This window comes from Amblyomma maculatum, chromosome 6 (assembly GCF_055883805.1).
Source record: "Amblyomma maculatum isolate TAMU_Amacu chromosome 6, ASM5588380v1, whole genome shotgun sequence".
Taxonomy (NCBI): domain Eukaryota; kingdom Metazoa; phylum Arthropoda; class Arachnida; order Ixodida; family Ixodidae; genus Amblyomma; species Amblyomma maculatum.
The window spans coordinates 26442811-26460301 of NC_139349.1; the positions used below are offsets into that span (position 1 = coordinate 26442811).

The following is a 17491-nucleotide window of genomic DNA, read 5'->3' on the forward strand; positions in this document are numbered from 1 at the left end:
GGCTTATCTGGTTACATCGAAATTTCCCGCTAGCTTGCCAAATGATCTCGTCTAGGCTTTCGCTGCAGTAATCCTTGGCACTGGAGCCATGTAACCAGCTACATAAACGCATGAACACGACCACGTTTCGCTCTAAACGGACGACTCCCGTCTGGCAGGAATGTAGGCGCAGGAGCACAGGCCGCGGTCACGTCAAATATGGCTGTGGCTTAGAATTTCTCCTGTTTATCCTTTCATGTCACTCGCACGGACTACAATGCTGATTTCATGCCACCTCTTGCTTATTTGAAGGTTCCTTCTGTTAAGCGATTATGATCCTAAACAAAAAGAAAGATATATCATGTTGAGCCAAATAGAAGACCGAACGAAGTTGTCTGGGGGAAGAAATACGTCAAGATTTCTACTCCATCATCTCTCTTTATTTTTGCATCTCCCGTACTCAACGAAGCGACATTTATTGAATAAGCAGAACTGATTACACATGCCCATCAACGCTGGACGTGATTGTTTGGCTGCGTGATTAGAATGTCTGAGACAAGGTCACATGTCGAAGGCGTCTCTTACAGCCGTAGTTGCTTTCGGACAATAAACCCCCAAAACTGGAAAGGCACAAAAAAAGAAGACGGAACTATAAATCAGGCGAGAGATCAGTTCTTCTTAATGAACGCGCCTTGGTCGTTACCATAATATGCTTGCGATAAGTGCAGTGCTGGCCACGAGGACAGAGCAGTGTTATTATGCGCGTTTGGAATCCTTGTGGCTCAGAACTCGTAACGCCCCCACGCATGCTCCCTTTCAACACATTTTTTTTCTGGACGTGATATCGCTGATAGTTGCCCGAGTATAGAGCGATTTTGCTTGAGCAGTCGTTACTTGCGGCACGCCGGGACGATCACGAATAAATGAATGCGTTTAGGAACGGATACGGGTCGTTAGAATAATGAAGTGACAGCGCTGACTATGGCTGCATAAATGGGACCGCCTGATGAGGCAACGTCCACCCGTGCCCAGTCTGCAATAATGTCGAACTTCAACTAGATGTCTCTTGCAGAAGAGCTGCTTGACGCTACCGGGTACTCGTGAGCCCAAAATAAATTAGGCAAGATTTTGAAGCATATTTTTTTTCAAGCAGCAGCACGTAGACTTCTCCAAATGCGTAATCCCTTCTCCATATATATACTGCATCTAGGCACCATTCTAGTCTTCTTTCCCGCCCATTCGTCCAATTCTTTCCCCCTGACTTTCTTAAGCGATGATTTCACAAACAATTGTAGAGGTAAACTATCCTTGAGCGAAGTCAAAAGCGTTAGCCATCCGCCGTAGCCGAATTCGCTGTCATCGCTTCGATCTTGGCTCTATTAAGCGCTTGGTAGGTTTCTCGGCAACGGGCCAGTCTGGCTTCTCGTTATTCGATGGTCTCGGCAACCTTTATGACATAGCTTCGGTCTTCGTTATTAGTGAGAGTGCTTACTCTACGCCATGCTGCGTCTTTTTGTCCCGCCGCCTGGTGGATTCGCCCGACACTACGCTCGCGATCTCGGCCGCACTGACCCAGATGGCGTATGGAATGGCGCATTTACCTAGACTAAATGAAGGTTCGGCGCAGATGAAATTTCACAAAGGGGATGTTCACTGCACAGCACGAGTGTGTTGTAGTTTCACAATACGCGTGATCGGTTGCGGTGATAGGATTGTGTATCTCTCAAACCATTGAGCTATCGATACACTATGCTATCGCCGCAACCGATCACATGTCGTGGGATGAAAGATATATTCGCACAGCTGTGCCATTGAACTTGCTGTACTAAAGGCGGAGTCACACTGCGGAAACAGTTGGTCAACTCTGTCCGTCAACAGCGTGTTCGCGCAGTGTTGGCGGCCCTGTCACATCGCGCCAACACGAACTATTGGGAAACATGTCGTTGTCGCCCGCCAACAGCTGCCGCGAACTTGTTCTCAGACAGTTGGGCGACACCGTGTCACACCGCGGAAACTTGTTGCTCGTTGAGACGCTATGTCAGGAGCCGCCCATTTTGCTACTATTTCGCCCAAATTCATGCGCTATACACGGGCCTGTGAAAAATTCAATAGACAAAGAGGTTGTCCCAATTACTCTGAACTTGCTTTAATGATGAACGAGGGCACTGTTATATGTGGGAACCTCGGTTCGGTTCTCACTCTAGAGGCGGAGTCACACTGCGGAAACACAACAGCGACACCAACCGAACAAGTTCTCCAAACAAGCCGCCAACAAGTTTCCGAACCAACTTGTTGCCCAACAGCATGTCACACCGCAGAAACAGCAGGGAAGCCGAACAGGTTGCTGCAGTGTTGCCTCGGTGTGACAGTGTTCAACCAAACAAGTTTGCCAAACAAGCCGTCAACAAGTTTCCGAACCAACTTGTTCCCCAACAGCATGTCACACCGCACGAACAGTCGGGAAGCCAAACAGGTTGCTGCAGTGTTACCTCGGTGTGACAGTGTTTGGCAACCAAAACAAGCAGGAAACAGTGTCCGTCAACGGTGTTCGGCCTGTTCGCTGGCCGGGCGAATTTCCGGACGACAACAGACCAACCAAAAGTACTCATATTTGAGCTGATTACTCATTCCTGCGAATTTCCTACTTGCAGATACGGTTTTCTTTTTTTGCAGAGTTTCCATGCAAACCATTTCCCCCGTTGTGGCGTCTTGCAGGCAGCGCATTCACCCGTTGGCAAGGGCGCGGAGCTTCGGCAACGGCGCCTCCCGCGGGTGGCGATGATATGCGCTGCTGCCTGCCAGCCGTAACGTCGCCGGCTGACTTATTGCGCCGGGAATTCCCGCCTTGGCGGCGGCTGTGTGAACCTTGAACCAAACGTGGGCGTCCCGTGTGTGTGCCTGGAAACATGTAAACTGACAACCCCCATCTGCAGCGTCCCTCCGACGATTCGGCGCCGCGGTGGCTGGCGCCGTGCCATCCGTGTTTACCTTGTTTTGGTAGTGGTGTTTTCTTTTTAAAATGGGCTTAGTGCTCAGCAAATACAGCGTCCATGCTTTGATGCGAGAGAGTGCGATCACGGGACACCGAGCAGCAGTGCGTGGTGCGTCGACAATGAGAGCGGGCATGTGAAGAAATGGGCGAATGAATGAGTGGTGCGTCAGCACGGAGAGCGGATGTTTGAAAACTGTGTGCGAACGTGCGTGTGTGAAACGAAGAAGTGTATTTGTAATCGAGTGGTTAATTATTGATAAGGCGTATGATGTGATCGGATCAGCGAAGCTCGCGTGGGCGAGCTGTATGGTTGTGCGGTCAGAACGCCGACTCGACGTCCGGACGAGGAATTCCACTCGTGTTGTGTTGCAAGCCAAGGTGGTGGTCTGTCGGATTCGCGTTCTCACGGTCGAGGCTTCACAAATGCCTCTCATGTGACTTCCCTGTACTCCTGTAAGTATGTAGATAAATCACGGCAGAGATGCCGTAAGCCTCTGCCTATTCCTCCAAACTGCTCATCATTTCTCAGGACGGGACCTGAGGAGATCGACCAGAGTGAGAGCCGAACCGAGGGTCCCACAATAACAGTGCCCTCGTTCATCATTAAAGCAAGCTCAGAGTAATTGGGACAGCCTCTTTGTCTATTGAATTTTTCACAGGCACGTGTATAGCGCATGAATTTGGGCGAAATAGTAGCAAAATGGGCGGCTCCTGACATCAGCGCCTCAACGAGCAGCAAGTTTCCGCGGTGTGACACGGTGTCGCCCAACTGTCGGAGAACAAGTTCGCGGCAGCTGTTGGAGGGCGACAACGACATGTTTCCCAATAGTTCGTGTTGGCGCGATGTGACAGGGCCGCCAACACTGCGCGAACACGCTGTTGACGGACAGAGTTGACCAACTGTTTCCGCAGTGTGACTCCGCCTCTCGATCTCCTCAGGTCCCGTCCTGAGAAATGATGAGCTGTTTGGAGGAATGGGCAGAGACTTATGGCAGAGAAGACATTACATGAGATTTATCTACATACTCACAGAAGTACAGGAAAGTCACATGAGAGGAATTTGTGAGGTCTCGACCGTGAGAACGCGAATCCGACAGACCACCACCTTGCTTTGCAACACAACACGAGTGGAATTCCTCGTCCGGACGTCGAGTCGGCGTTCTGACCGCATAACCATACAGCTCGCCCACGCGAGCTTCGCTGATCCGATCACGTCATACGCCTTATCAATAATTAACCACTCGATTACAAATACACTTCTTCGTTTCACACTCGCACGTTCGCACACAGTTTTCAAACATCCGCTCTCCGTGCTGACGCACCACTCACTCCTTTGCCCATTTCTTCACGTGCCCGCTCTCATTGTCGACGCACCACGCACTGCTGCTCGGTGTCCCGTGATCGCACTCTCTCGCATCAAAGCATGGACGCTGTATTTGCTGCGCACTAAGCCCATTCCAAAAAGAAAACACCACTACCAAAACAAGGTAAACACGGATGGCACGGCGCCAGCCACCGCGGCGCCGAATCGTCGGAGGGACGCTGCAGATGGGGGTTGTCAGTTTACATGTTCCCAGGCACACACACGGGACGCTCACGTTTGGTTCAAGGTTCACACAGCCGCCGCCAAGGCGGGAATTCCCGGCGCAATAAAGGCGGAGTCACACTGCGGAAACAGTTGGTCAACTCTGTCCGTCAACAGCGTGTTCGCGCAGTGTTGGCGGCCCTGTCACATCGCGCCAACACGAACTATTGGGAAACATGTCGTTGTCGCCCTCCAACAGCTGCCGCGAACTTGTTCTCCGACAGTTGGGCGACACCGTGTCACACCGCGGAAACTTGCTGCTCGTTGAGGCGCTGATGTCAGGAGCCGCCCATTTTGCTACTATTTCGCCCAAATTCATGCGCTATACACGTGCCTGTGAAAAATTCAATAGACAAAGAGGCTGTCCCAATTACTCTGAGCTTGCTTTAATGATGAACGAGGGCACTGTTATTGTGGGACCCTCGGTTCGGCTCTCACTCTGGTCGATCTCCTCAGGTCCCGTCCTGAGAAATGATGAGCAGTTTGGAGGAATAGGCAGAGGCTTACGGCATCTCTGCCGTGATTTATCTACATACTTACAGGAGTACAGGGAAGTCACATGAGAGGCATTTGTGAAGCCTCGACCGTGAGAACGCGAATCCGACAGACCACCACCTTGGCTTGCAACACAACACGAGTGGAATTCCTCGTCCGGACGTCGAGTCGGCGTTCTGACCGCACAACCATACAGCTCGCCCACGCGAGCTTCGCTGATCCGATCACATCATACGCCTTATCAATAATTAACCACTCGATTACAAATACACTTCTTCGTTTCACACACGCACGTTCGCACACAGTTTTCAAACATCCGCTCTCCGTGCTGACGCACCACTCATTCATTCGCCCATTTCTTCACATGCCCGCTCTCATTGTCGACGCACCACGCACTGCTGCTCGGTGTCCCGTGATCGCACTCTCTCGCATCAAAGCATGGACGCTGTATTTGCTGAGCACTAAGCCCATTTTAAAAAGAAAACACCACTACCAAAACAAGGTAAACACGGATGGCACGGCGCCAGCCACCGCGGCGCCGAATCGTCGGAGGGACGCTGCAGATGGGGGTTGTCAGTTTACATGTTCCCAGGCACACACACGGGACGCCCACGTTTGGTTCAAGGTTCACACAGCCGCCGCCAAGACGGGAATTCCCGGCGCAATAAGTCAGCCGGCGACGTTACGGCTGGCAGGCAGCAGCGCATATCATCGCCACCCGCGGGAGGCGCCGTTGCAGAAGCTCCGCGCCCTTGCCAACGGGTGAATGCGCTGCCTGCAAGACGCCACAACGGGGGAAATGGTTTGCATGGAAACTCTGCAAAAAAAGAAAACCGTATCTGCAAGTAGGAAATTCGCAGGAATGAGTAATCAGCTCAAATATGAGTACTTTTGGTTGGTCTGTTGTCGTCCGGAAATTCGCCCGGCCAGCGAACAGGCCGAACACCGTTGACGGACACTGTTTCCTGCTTGTTTTGGTTGCCAAACACTGTCACACCGAGGTAACACTGCAGCAACCTGTTTGGCTTCCCGACTGTTCGTGCGGTGTGACATGCTGTTGGGGAACAAGTTGGTTCGGAAACTTGTTGACGGCTTGTTTGGCAAACTTGTTTGGTTGAACACTGTCACACCGAGGCAACACTGCAGCAACCTGTTCGGCTTCCCTGCTGTTTCTGCGGTGTGACATGCTGTTGGGCAACAAGTTGGTTCGGAAACTTGTTGGCGGCTTGTTTGGAGAACTTGTTCGGTTGGTGTCGCTGTTGTGTTTCCGCAGTGTGACTCCGCCTTAAGTCAGCCGCCGACGTTACGGCTGGCAGGCAGCAGCGCATATCATCGCCACCCGCGGGAGGCGCCGTCCGTGCCCTTGCCAACGGGTGAATGCGCTGCCTGCGAGACGCCACAACGGGGAAAATGGTTTGCATGGAAACTCTGCAAAAAAAGAAAACCGTATCTCCAAGTAGGAAATTCGCAGGAATGAGTCAATCAGCTCAAATATGAGTACTTTGGTTGGTCTGTTGTCGTCCGGAAATTCGCTCGGCCAGCGAACAGGCCGAACACCGTTGACGGACACTGTTTCCTGCTTGTTTTGGTTGCCAAACACTGTCACACCGAGGTAACACTGCAGCAACCTGTTTGGCTTCCCGACTGTTCGTGCGGTGTGACATGCTGTTGGGGAACAAGTTGGTTCGGAAACTTGTTGACGGCTTGTTTGGCTAACTTGTTTGGTTGAACACTGTCACACCGAGGCAACACTGCAGCAACCTGTTCGGCTTCCCTGCTGTTTCTGCGGTGTGACATGCTGTTGGGCAACAAGTTGGTTCGGAAACTTGTTGGCGGCTTGTTTGGCGAACTTGTTCGGTTGATGTCGCTGTTGTGTTTCTGCAGTGTGACTCCGCCTTAAGGGATTCAGTATTACGAACATACAGAAGGCGCATGTGATGATACGCAGGCACTTGTTGCAATTATGTATGTAGACTTAGAAAAAGTGTTTCACCATGTGCTTTACGATATTATCCCATCCCTGCTAGAACACGTAAATGTTGAAAGGATAATTAACAATTGAGTGAAAACGGCTTACCGTCGATGCACAACACGCCTTCCTGCGAACAAAAAACTATGCTGTATCCTTAAACAACAAAAGCTCATTACTTTCAGGTGCTGCAAATTTAGGCGTCAGGTGACCACCGAAGCCCACTTGACTATGAAGCCCACCTGACTGGATGGTTAAGAGTGCAGCGAAAACAAATTGCTGCAGTGCCTCGAATAGTTCCAGTGAGAGCTCAAAGCGAAGCCGTTATTCTTGCGTGTTGGCTCTCCCAGAATGGCTTGAGTGGTTACTACCATATTTATGACTTGAATCTTGCATTAAGTGGCGTTGGCGTCGAATTAAACCACTTCCTAATGCCGCCAATTCTTTCATCTCAACTACATTAGGTTGCACGTAAGGATATCTCCAGTGTTGACGCTTTTCCTGCGACAAGCAGGCGTACTGCTTAATATTATCTCATAGTTGTTGTTAGCCACACCGTCACGCGCCTCGCGAGCACGTTAGGACGGTGTAGAATTGGAAACATCGCAAAACGTCCACCTTTTGATGCTTTTGGCGCCGCAATAGGGCGCAGACGAAGTGGTCTGAAGACGTTCCGTAGTAAGAGCGTTATCAGTAAAGGCTGTTCAAAGTACGTTGACCGCAATAACAGGGCCGTCTTCCAGAGACACTGCTGTTTTAACTCACTCACTCACTCACTCACTCACTCACTCACTCACTCACTCACTCACTCACTCACTCACTCACTCACTCACTCACTCACTCACTCACTCACTCACTCACTCACTCACTCACTCACTCACTCACTCACTCACTCACTCACTCACTCACTCACTCACTCACTCACTCACTCACTCACTCACTCACTCACTCACTCACTCACTCACTTTTCTTTCATGCATACATCCTCAAGCCTACGTGAGCCTCTACTATTAAAAGCTGTGCAACTGGTACTGTAATTAGCTGCATACCTCCCTGATGTACGATATTAGAAATAGAGAAGAAAGATTTGAAATATAGTAGACAAGGTATAGACTATAAAAATAAATTAACTGCTTAACTTGTAGGAATAATTTTTAGATTTCAGCCAGACGTTCTGACTCTTTAAGCGCATTTTTCAAGATTTATGGTTCTCGATAAGTTGCCGGCTCGATCCAAGAACAAACCATATGCACCAGAAAATATATTAATACACGGCTATCATGTAGTATATAACTGCTGTTTCCTGATATTATCATTCTTAATTTTTCTCCCTCGTCTTGTTTACTCTGCAGCATTAGTTCCTTCTGAGTTCTGCTTTATGATAATGTCGTAAAATCTTGCTGTTCATCTGCACTGTCAATTTAGTTTGAAAGCGTACACGCATGGTAATTGATCTCGAACAATCTTCCTTTCCAAACCTCTCAAACTGTACTTTCGCCGCTATATTTATAAATTTTTTCTTTCTTTATGTTTTATTTATGGAAGATTTCAAACACATGCCTATTTAAATCTCAGAAAAAGTCTTTGTGTTGATGCAAGCTGTAACTAGTGTAGAGGAATGATGCCTCCAATGGCTTTCGAGTCGTTAGTCTTGCGCCATCCACAGGAACTCGTTTGCACTACTTCCTGTAAGCGAAATGTCATTTAATTTCTCTTCATTTTATTTCGTCGTCGTCCGTGATGCCCCTTCGTAATTGGTAGAAAGATGAAAGTGTGGGCTAGCACAAAAAGTGTGGGCTAGCACAGAATAACTTCAATTTGCCCTCGCAGCATTTCTATGCACTTTTGATTTCAATGTTTCTACGCGATGCAAGAAAATGCTGTGAAGCATGATTTATCCGATAACGCACAGCTCAATTCACGGTAATAGCTTACAACGCAGTTCTTGCACATATGTAATTCAAAGTATATTTTACTTTTTTGCATCGCGCCCAAATAATACAAAATCGACGAAGGTGTGCACATTGCAAGCCCTTTATTCACGGCGTTACTTTTCGTGCTGAGATATTAGCAAACAGGATTATCGATGGAAGCTCTGGAAGTTTACAGCACTCGGGAAACGCCTACGCAGGAGACAGTCTTCAATTGTTATTACTTTTAGAAACGAGTCACATAGAAGTAAATAGATAACGTGTTTAGCTTCCGAACACAGTAAAGAAAACAATCAGTGAGAACAATGCGGCCGTAGTGAGTCCATGTGGGCTGGATGAAACATAACTGAAAGCAAGCACTGTCATATAGGACGAGGAGATGACAATAACTCCATCTCTCTTTTCTGTATGCTTACTTTATTTTGCTGCTTATATTAAAGAAAAAACACCCTCTCGATTCGCGAGCTAGGGATCAAGACTGAGTTTTAGTTGATCTGGATGGTTAGATTGCGCTTTAGAAGAGCAAGTTCGGATTAATAAACTGACTCATTTTGTGCGATGACTGGAGCTATTACGTGCAGCACTTGCTGTTCGATCTGTATTTATGAGCTCTTTTTCATCTTTATAGTTTCTTGATGTTCGCCTTTGTTACCTTCTCGTGGTTGCAGTGCTGGTCTACATATTTAGGTTTGTAGTAATACACTTTGGGAAATCCATGCCATTTCATATAACAGGGTACTCTGGAAGTACTATATCTCTGGAATACAGATCGACATTTTCTCTTGTCACGTCAATAGACTAAAAAGTAGAACAACGCCCACTGAAAACCGTACTGACTGCGTTGAATAGACATCAACTACAACGCTTCCGAAAGATTTCACTGATCAGCCACAGAGACTGACAAAGGCAGTGGTTAGGGCACAGCCGGTCAGATTAACCAGCGGGTGTAAACGGCCACAGCGCGAAGCACGCTCGCTGGCAGTGTCGTTTAGCCCTCTTCCTCTTTCCATTCTTTCCACTCCATGCAGTTCTTTATCGAATGATAACATTATTTTATATGTGTAGAATAGCTTCGGGAAGAGATTAGTACCGCACCAATGCGTTTCAATGGTGAAGTCGACCTAGCAAAATTCCCAGGAAGGATACCAAAGATTTCTCTAAAACATGTATACAGAGCCGAGCGACTTTGGAGATGTTGGCTAATCCTGGAAGTTGAATTAAGTTGGTGAAGCATACTTTGATTACCATCCTCGGCTGAATAGTATCGCATGCAAAAGAAAAAAAGAACAGATCTCTACGTTTAACCTTTCATTCATAAGCGTCGGGCGTCCCAACAGCAGACAAATAATGATTGATGTTCTGATGCTAGAAGTGAGGCAAGTTTAAGAAGCTCCATTATTATGATGTGCTTCACTCACCAGGAAAATGCATTGTGGTGGTATACAGAGTAAAAATATATTGAACATAAAGATTTCTCTAGCACGCAGCGTTCGCTGATCTACGTGCTGATGTCAGTTGTTTGGTAAGTGCTCTTTTGGGCATCGAAGAGCGTAAACCTGAAATGTGGAGAAGGCGAGCGTAGAGGATACGGTCGGTGCAGTTTCCTCCGCGCATTATAACCGGGCCTTCGAAAATCGCCCTTTGTTTTAGGGAAGTTACGCATAATCGATGGGTGTGCCTGCCGTAAATAACGTCCCATATCGTGATTGAACGCTGTGGCAATGGTATGGGGGTATAGCTAATGGATGAAAATAAAGCTGTGATGAAATACTCTTCATTTGGCTAGAAGCTTTGAAGTTCCTGAACAATCTGCGAAGAAAATAAAAGTTCCACGCTTTGAAGGTTTGTGAATAAAAAACTAGAAAAACAAAGATTTCCATTTTTATTTCCGTGCTCAGTGGTTTGTCAGAAGCATCTAGTTGTCAAAGAGAGAGAAAATTCCTGAGATCGAATGGGAAAAAATAACCTTTTTCAAAGCGCAATCCTTTTCGGCAATACGTAAGAAGACAAGACACGCTCTTGTCCTCCCGACATGTTACGTTACCAGGGATTCCGCATTGAAAACATGTACCAGCGAGCTCTCAAGCAAACTCTGCAAAAATAAACTTGCAGCATTATAAACTATAAGAACCTCGCTGAAGGTTTCCTCAAGACGAATATTTTTTTCTGTAAACAAATTAGCGTCATCGACAAAAAAAAAAAAAAAAAAAGACTCATAAAGAGCAATCCAAATTCCAGGCTATATATATTTTTAAGTTTTTCGTGCTCGCTTTCACGAGTCACTGGCCGCCAAAAGCTATGTATATTGGTATATTACTCTAATAAATCAGAATAAATTACTTTGGTACAATAAATGTGTTAGGGATATATAGGCCGGGTTCTTAAGTGTAATTAGACTTACCTATTCACACGCAGTGACTAGTGACATTGGCGCATGCCGTTACTTTTGATGTCGGTATAGTATCCTGGCTTTAATAGCTGCATATTGAGGCGCGAGAATGAATGTACAAGTCTCCTCTAGATCATTTATTATTTCTTATCTCTAAATCGGAGAGGGTATAGGCTTAATCCAAACAAAAATCTGCTTCGTTCGTTATTAATCTTGTACGCTATCCGGTGGTGAGAAGAGTACAACAAATGTCAAAGGGCTTGTTTTGACAGGAGCGTGACTGAGCAAAATGACATATAATAGAGACCCGTCGCCTCGGCTCAGTGGTAATAAGGCTCCGCTGCTGAACAAACAGAGAGGGACCAAATTCAGGCCTCGGCGGCCGCATTTAGGTGGAGGCGAAAAGCAAGGCGCCGGTGTGCTGTGCGATGTCAGCGCACGTTAATGAACCGCTGGCGGTAAAAATTTCTGAATCCCTCCACTACGGCGTCTCTCATAGCCTGAGGAGTATTGGGACGCTAAACCGACAAACCACAAGCCCCAAACACAAACCACCTCAGTTCAGGTGGATGCTTACGTCCCGGTTCCTCCTATCTTAGACAAGCTGTATATAGTAGGCTACAGATTTACCGGGACTGCATCGTCAGATTTGTAAATATGGTTTTCGCACAGGTTAGTGCTAACGAAGGCAGGAAAGGAAAAGATCCTTCATGGAACAATGTGACCGATAACTCTACATCAACTGTCACGGAAAACAAAAGAAGTGCCTGAACAAACGGTTGCCTCGATAACTATTTAGACTTTGAACCGTAGGGAATATTCGTTTGTCTGAATAACAAGAATATGACCTTGGCAGCGGTGCTCTCCGCGCTAACGATGAACTTGCCCGCGGCTTTAAACATTGCCTTTTCTGATAAACCGCATCTTGAAACGTTGACAAGAGGAATGCGGTGAGTATCATCGATTTTCTTTGTATATGCTGCGCACGTTTATAGCAATCTGAAGGTTTCTTTCGTCGTGCGCTGATAAACGCCCTGCCAGAAAGAGAAGAAACACCAAGTTTATAGTACTTTGAAGTCTATGCCCGCGAGATAAGAAGTTCGCTGCCGACATGCTGCTTGCGTCCCGGCTGCTTAAGGCGGCAGGATGAACTGCCGCGGGAAATCGTTTGCGGGATGGCGTGTAGAAAAAAAATCTCCCAGGTCATTCCGAAATAAAATAAAAAATGTATTTGTTGCCTGGAGCGTGACGACGCAGTAAACATCGAGCTTTCTCATAAGCTTTCGCGAATACCCTTCACGCCTGTCTTGCGCTGTTATCCTAGCCGTTCTTTGTTTTATTTTATTATTCTCTACTACTTATGTACGTTCTATCGAAAAATACTCAGTTGAGACTGGGTGCTTCAGTGCTGGAAATCACTTGTCCGCGCAGCCTTTAAACGCGCTTCAGTCGTCATTCCTTCTAGCAACATTAATCTAAACTATACTGTGGATCGTGCTTAGGTAGCGTGCTATGGGCGTAACTCGCCTTGAATTGAACTGCCGTACAATGATCATTGCAGAAAAAGAAAAAAAATTGATTTCTGGATGATGAGCTTGAGGCCGAGGTTGTTGTAAATAAAGTGGATCTATTCTTGCTGAATCTTCTGCATAGCGTCGATAAGGTAATATTTAAGACTCATCATTGGATGATAACCACCACCATGTTAAAAACGTCTATGTGGCATATTGTAAAACCAAATAGACGAAGGATTGTTTCACATTCTCTTTGCGAGTTATAATACCCTCCTGTTTAAATGATTGTGTCATTCCTCAAACAATCCGCAGGTTATAGAGCAATCGTTTCGCAACACAAAACAGAAGGGCCAATAAATTGTATTTTCAAACTTTTTTTTAGCGATACCAATCACCTTGATTCTTCCCCTGTCAACATATTATATTCACGCAAGACTTGTGAGATATCTACAAGGAGTTCAGAAAAGGGAAAAAAGAATGAGCGAAATCCGTTGAATGAATGTGTATCAGTCAGTACGTATAAAAAAGGAAAACATCTGTTACATATTATCAAAACATAAGCATACGCGCTTTCACTTTACAGTTCGAAAAACAGTAATCATACCTCTGCCAAGTTCATAGTTTCTGAGCTAAACACTCTAAGATCTAAACTACCGGCATGTCATATGTCAACGCCCACAACGTGCGAATGAAGGCCCCTCTTTTCGTCACCTCCCGTTAGTCGAAGCAGCATTTGTAGACAGATTGTCAAACATTTGGCCCATGTAACGCCGAAGCTACGTTGAGGAAACATCCAGCACCAGTTAACAGAATGATGCAGTAGAAAAACAAAAAAGAAGATGCGTATCTTGTTAAGCGGAAGCCGCACGAATCTGCAGTATACAAGAATCATAAATCACGACCACATTGGTGCATCTTTCTTGCTTAAGTTTCATTCGTTCCTTGTTCTGGAAGTGACCTCCGGAGCCGCGACAAAAATGTTTGGAGGGAATACTTTTCTTCCATTGAAGCTGCCAGTTTTCGTGATAGACTGCCCAAAAACTGAGCCGCCGAAGATCGTTGACGCTGGGTCGCTATGGCAGTCTGCGTACTAGAGTGCCGCTGTAATTTTCTAAATGAAGGATCTCTCTGGCGGTTGCGGATACGCCTCCCTTTAAGAGGACGTATCCGCACTTTCGCCGCTGTCCTTTGGGGCTGTGGTTACGGCGCTCCACTACTGTTTCCAAGGGTGCGGAATTGAATTCCCGGCCTCGGCGGCCGCTTTTTGATGGCGGCGAAGAGCAAGGCGCTCTATATTGCATATATTCAAATTAAACCCATGAATTAGGGTTTTCTTGTCGCTAAAAGTTTTGTGAGGAACAATAGAATGCGCTAATGTTTATTGCTTCATGAGAGAGCTCTTGCCTTAAAGAAAGTGCAGATTTCTCCCTCTGGTATAAAGCGTTTCTTGCCTCGCGACACTTTTATCTGCTTGGTTTGGAGAAAGCAGCTCATGGGAATGGATCACCAGTAAACAGAACTATATGTTAGCACAGCACATATGTGTTTCCATATAATGAGCGGTCGCTATTAAAGCTACCTTTTAAGGGTAAAAATAACGTAGTTCTGAGCAAGCGTTTGAAACTAACCGAAGCTTTTTATGCCTGGCAGTGGGCCAACAGAATATGATTTGCCGATGCTTCCAGGAAGGGCGACCAGGAAGGGATAAGGCGCCGTGCTCCTATGCATTGTGAATCTAATCTCATGCACTGTCCGAAACCTTTCCTAGGGAGTGACACTGATAAAGCTTGTCCTTTGCAAAACCATGGCCGACGATTTCACTTGGTTGTGTGAGCACAATGAAGTGCGCTAATGTAATCAAAATTCAATTCGTGTGAAAAAAAAGGCGTCTCGAGAATTTAAATAAATTTTGAGAACATAGTTCGCTTTGCTTTGTTCGCAAGTACTACCTGCGTTGTAACGCTAAACATTATTTTGTTCCAGTTCGGTGAAATTGGAGTCGTTACTTATCGTCTATCCAGCAGTTTCAAAATCATTAGAATGTTAACTTATCTTTTCTGCATGATATTTGTATGACTAAACCACAATGATCTCTGAGTTCTTTCGAATGCTACACGCGGAGTAAAACAAGGGACATTAAATGTGCTATGAGCACGTGGAGTAGAGCTAATATTTGCGACCTAATTTCTTTGTTGTCTGTGCGAGTTATTTCAGCTTGAAAATATTGCTGCTAAAGAAAAATCCTTTTTTAGAGCTTCACTATTTTCCATTACCTATATTGATGCCTTGGTATAAGCTCGCATAATTTTCTTAACCAACACTTTAGTGCTCAATCTAGTAGTAGACTCATAAACGCTGTATACACTCGTCGAGACTCGTGTTAAAAGAGGCCAAGTCCTCGTCCGTTTTGTGAAAAGTTTTAGACTCGGCTTTCTATAGAAGCTGCACTAGTGGGAAATAAAAAGTAGGAGCTTGCTTAAGGATTACGCTTAGAGCGAACGTATGAGCGTTATTAATGCCATCTTCCCCTCCTGCGCCCCCCTATGAATCGGAGACATTAAGGGACTGTTACAGATATTGTCAATGCCTAAAGGTCATTATTTGGTTCATTTGTGAGAGAAATGATGGCGCAGTAGCTTTCTCATCTTCCTCCCTTACGATGAACACCTATGCTTACATTCTAAGTGGTGAAGGTGAGAAAGCTACTGCGCCCTCCTTTACAATTACAGCCCCGTCGAGGTGGCGCAGTGGTTGCGGCGCTAGACTACTGTTCTCAAGGATGCAGGATCAAATCGCGGTCTCGGCGGCCGCTTTTCTATAGAGGCGAAAAGCACGGCGACCGTGTGCTGTGCAGTGTCAGTGCACGTTTATAAAATCCAGGTGGTCGAAATTTGCGGAGTCCTCCACTACGGCATCTCTCATAGCCTGAGTCGATTTAGGACGTTAAACACAACAAACAAACAAACAGAAAAAAAACAAACAAACTTACGCTTACAATGAACGAAATTCAATTGGAAGTACGTTGTCGTCGCCTCAAATTTTCATTGAAAAATAGCCTCGAAGTTTCCTTACAGATTGAAGCTAAATGGGATGTGTGTAATAACATTTATTCATCCCATCAAGGAAAGAGGGCAATGAAGAATTAGTCTTGAGCGCTTTCATCTTTGTCCCATTTAAGCAGGGTGGAATCTTTTTGGAATCAGCCGTTTCCACTGCGCGATGGATCACTTTCTTTCGAATTTATTCGTTCTGGCTGATTTTCCTCACAGGACTCCATATTCCTGTCTGGTTCGTTGTAGCTAGAGCATATGCGCAACAAGTGTGCCATGTCAGTAATTTTGTTGCTATGTTTACACCGCGGGTCCTGTATCACCAGATGCCATCCGCTTAGTGCGAGAAGGATGGGAAAAACCTCCGTCTGCAACTTTCTACGCGTGACTCTTTCCTTTCTGCTCAGTCATTTGCTTGCTCAAGGCAGGGTCGTCTTCCTAATCTGTGTTGATTTAGAATATCCTGATATGCTTTCAGCTCCTCGCTCTGAAGGCGCCGTCTGCTCGACGAGACCGCACTGGTATCCCAGTGTGTGAGTCGTCGGGCTAGTGCGTGCGCTGTCTCGGTTCCTCGCAGCCCCTCTCGGGCCAGAGTCCAGAGGAGGTTAATTAGCTCCACTGGTGGTGGTCCGGCAGCCAGAATTTTAAATGCTTCGGCAGACACCCTACCTGCGCTGTAGTTTCGGACAACCGATTTAGAATCGATTATAATCACTCCTACATTCTCTTCAGTTAGGGACAGCGCAATGGCCACTTTCTCAGCCGCTGCTGCGTCCAGCTGTCCCTCTCTCGAATGCTGCAGCACTAGACTGGGTCCTCGTTCTGCATGGTTGCCAGGGCTACGAAGCCCGTTCTGCTTTCCTATTCCGCCGCTTCTGTGTGAGCCACGCTACACCTGTTCGCTAGTTTATCTCTGTAGAGCTTTCACTCTATCATTTCTTCTGCCCTCATTGTGCACCGAGTGCCTGTTCATTGGGAGAAGTGGGAATGATATTTTGTTTCGTATGTCAGTTGGGGTACCCTCCGTGAATATATGAGCCTTGCTTGAGGCTCGAAGCCTAGCTTTGAGCCTGGTAGCCTCGATGTGCTCGTATATTGTGTTTGAAATTGCCACTTGGAAAATTTCCTGGCCGGATGTGTATGAACTGCGAAAGTAGGCCCAGGGCGGTTCTGACATTTTTCCTCATTAGTGTTTCACTTGTGTTCTTTTCTGCTTTGGCTAGCCGTAGATATGGCGACACGTATGTGATTTTACTGGTTACGAAGTAATGAATTAGTCTCTAGAGGTTCATCTCTTTTATTCCTGCGTTTTTTTTTATGTTCTTTTGATTAGCCTACATGTTTGATCTGCGCTTGATTCGAGGTTTTGTATGGTTTCGAAGTTCTTACTTTTCCGACTCTGTCCGAAGACCCAGCGCTCTAATTGTGTTCACCGAGGGTATTTTGTCCCTGTTCACTGTTAGCGGCATTCCGTCTTCCTGGGGCTTTTTTTGTCTATTTTGTGGACCGAGGAAGAACGCTTCTGATTTATCAGCAGATCAATTCAGTCCAATTCGGTTTAAGCAGGACCTAATCTACTCGATGGCT

At 46.4% G+C, this 17491-nt stretch overlaps 1 long non-coding RNA gene across 2 annotated transcripts in view; it reads right to left on the minus strand.

Moving 5' to 3' along the window:
• Window positions 1-405: 405 nt before the first annotated feature.
• Window positions 406-17491, minus strand: part of LOC146185296 (uncharacterized) — a 30760-nt gene continuing 13674 nt past the window's right edge. For both annotated transcript variants that reach the window (XR_014707789.1, XR_014707790.1), the window contains 2 exons: window positions 10370-10507; window positions 406-599 (listed from right to left, as the gene is read on the minus strand). This is a non-coding gene — a long non-coding RNA (uncharacterized LOC146185296). The remainder of the gene's footprint in view (window positions 600-10369; window positions 10508-17491) is intronic.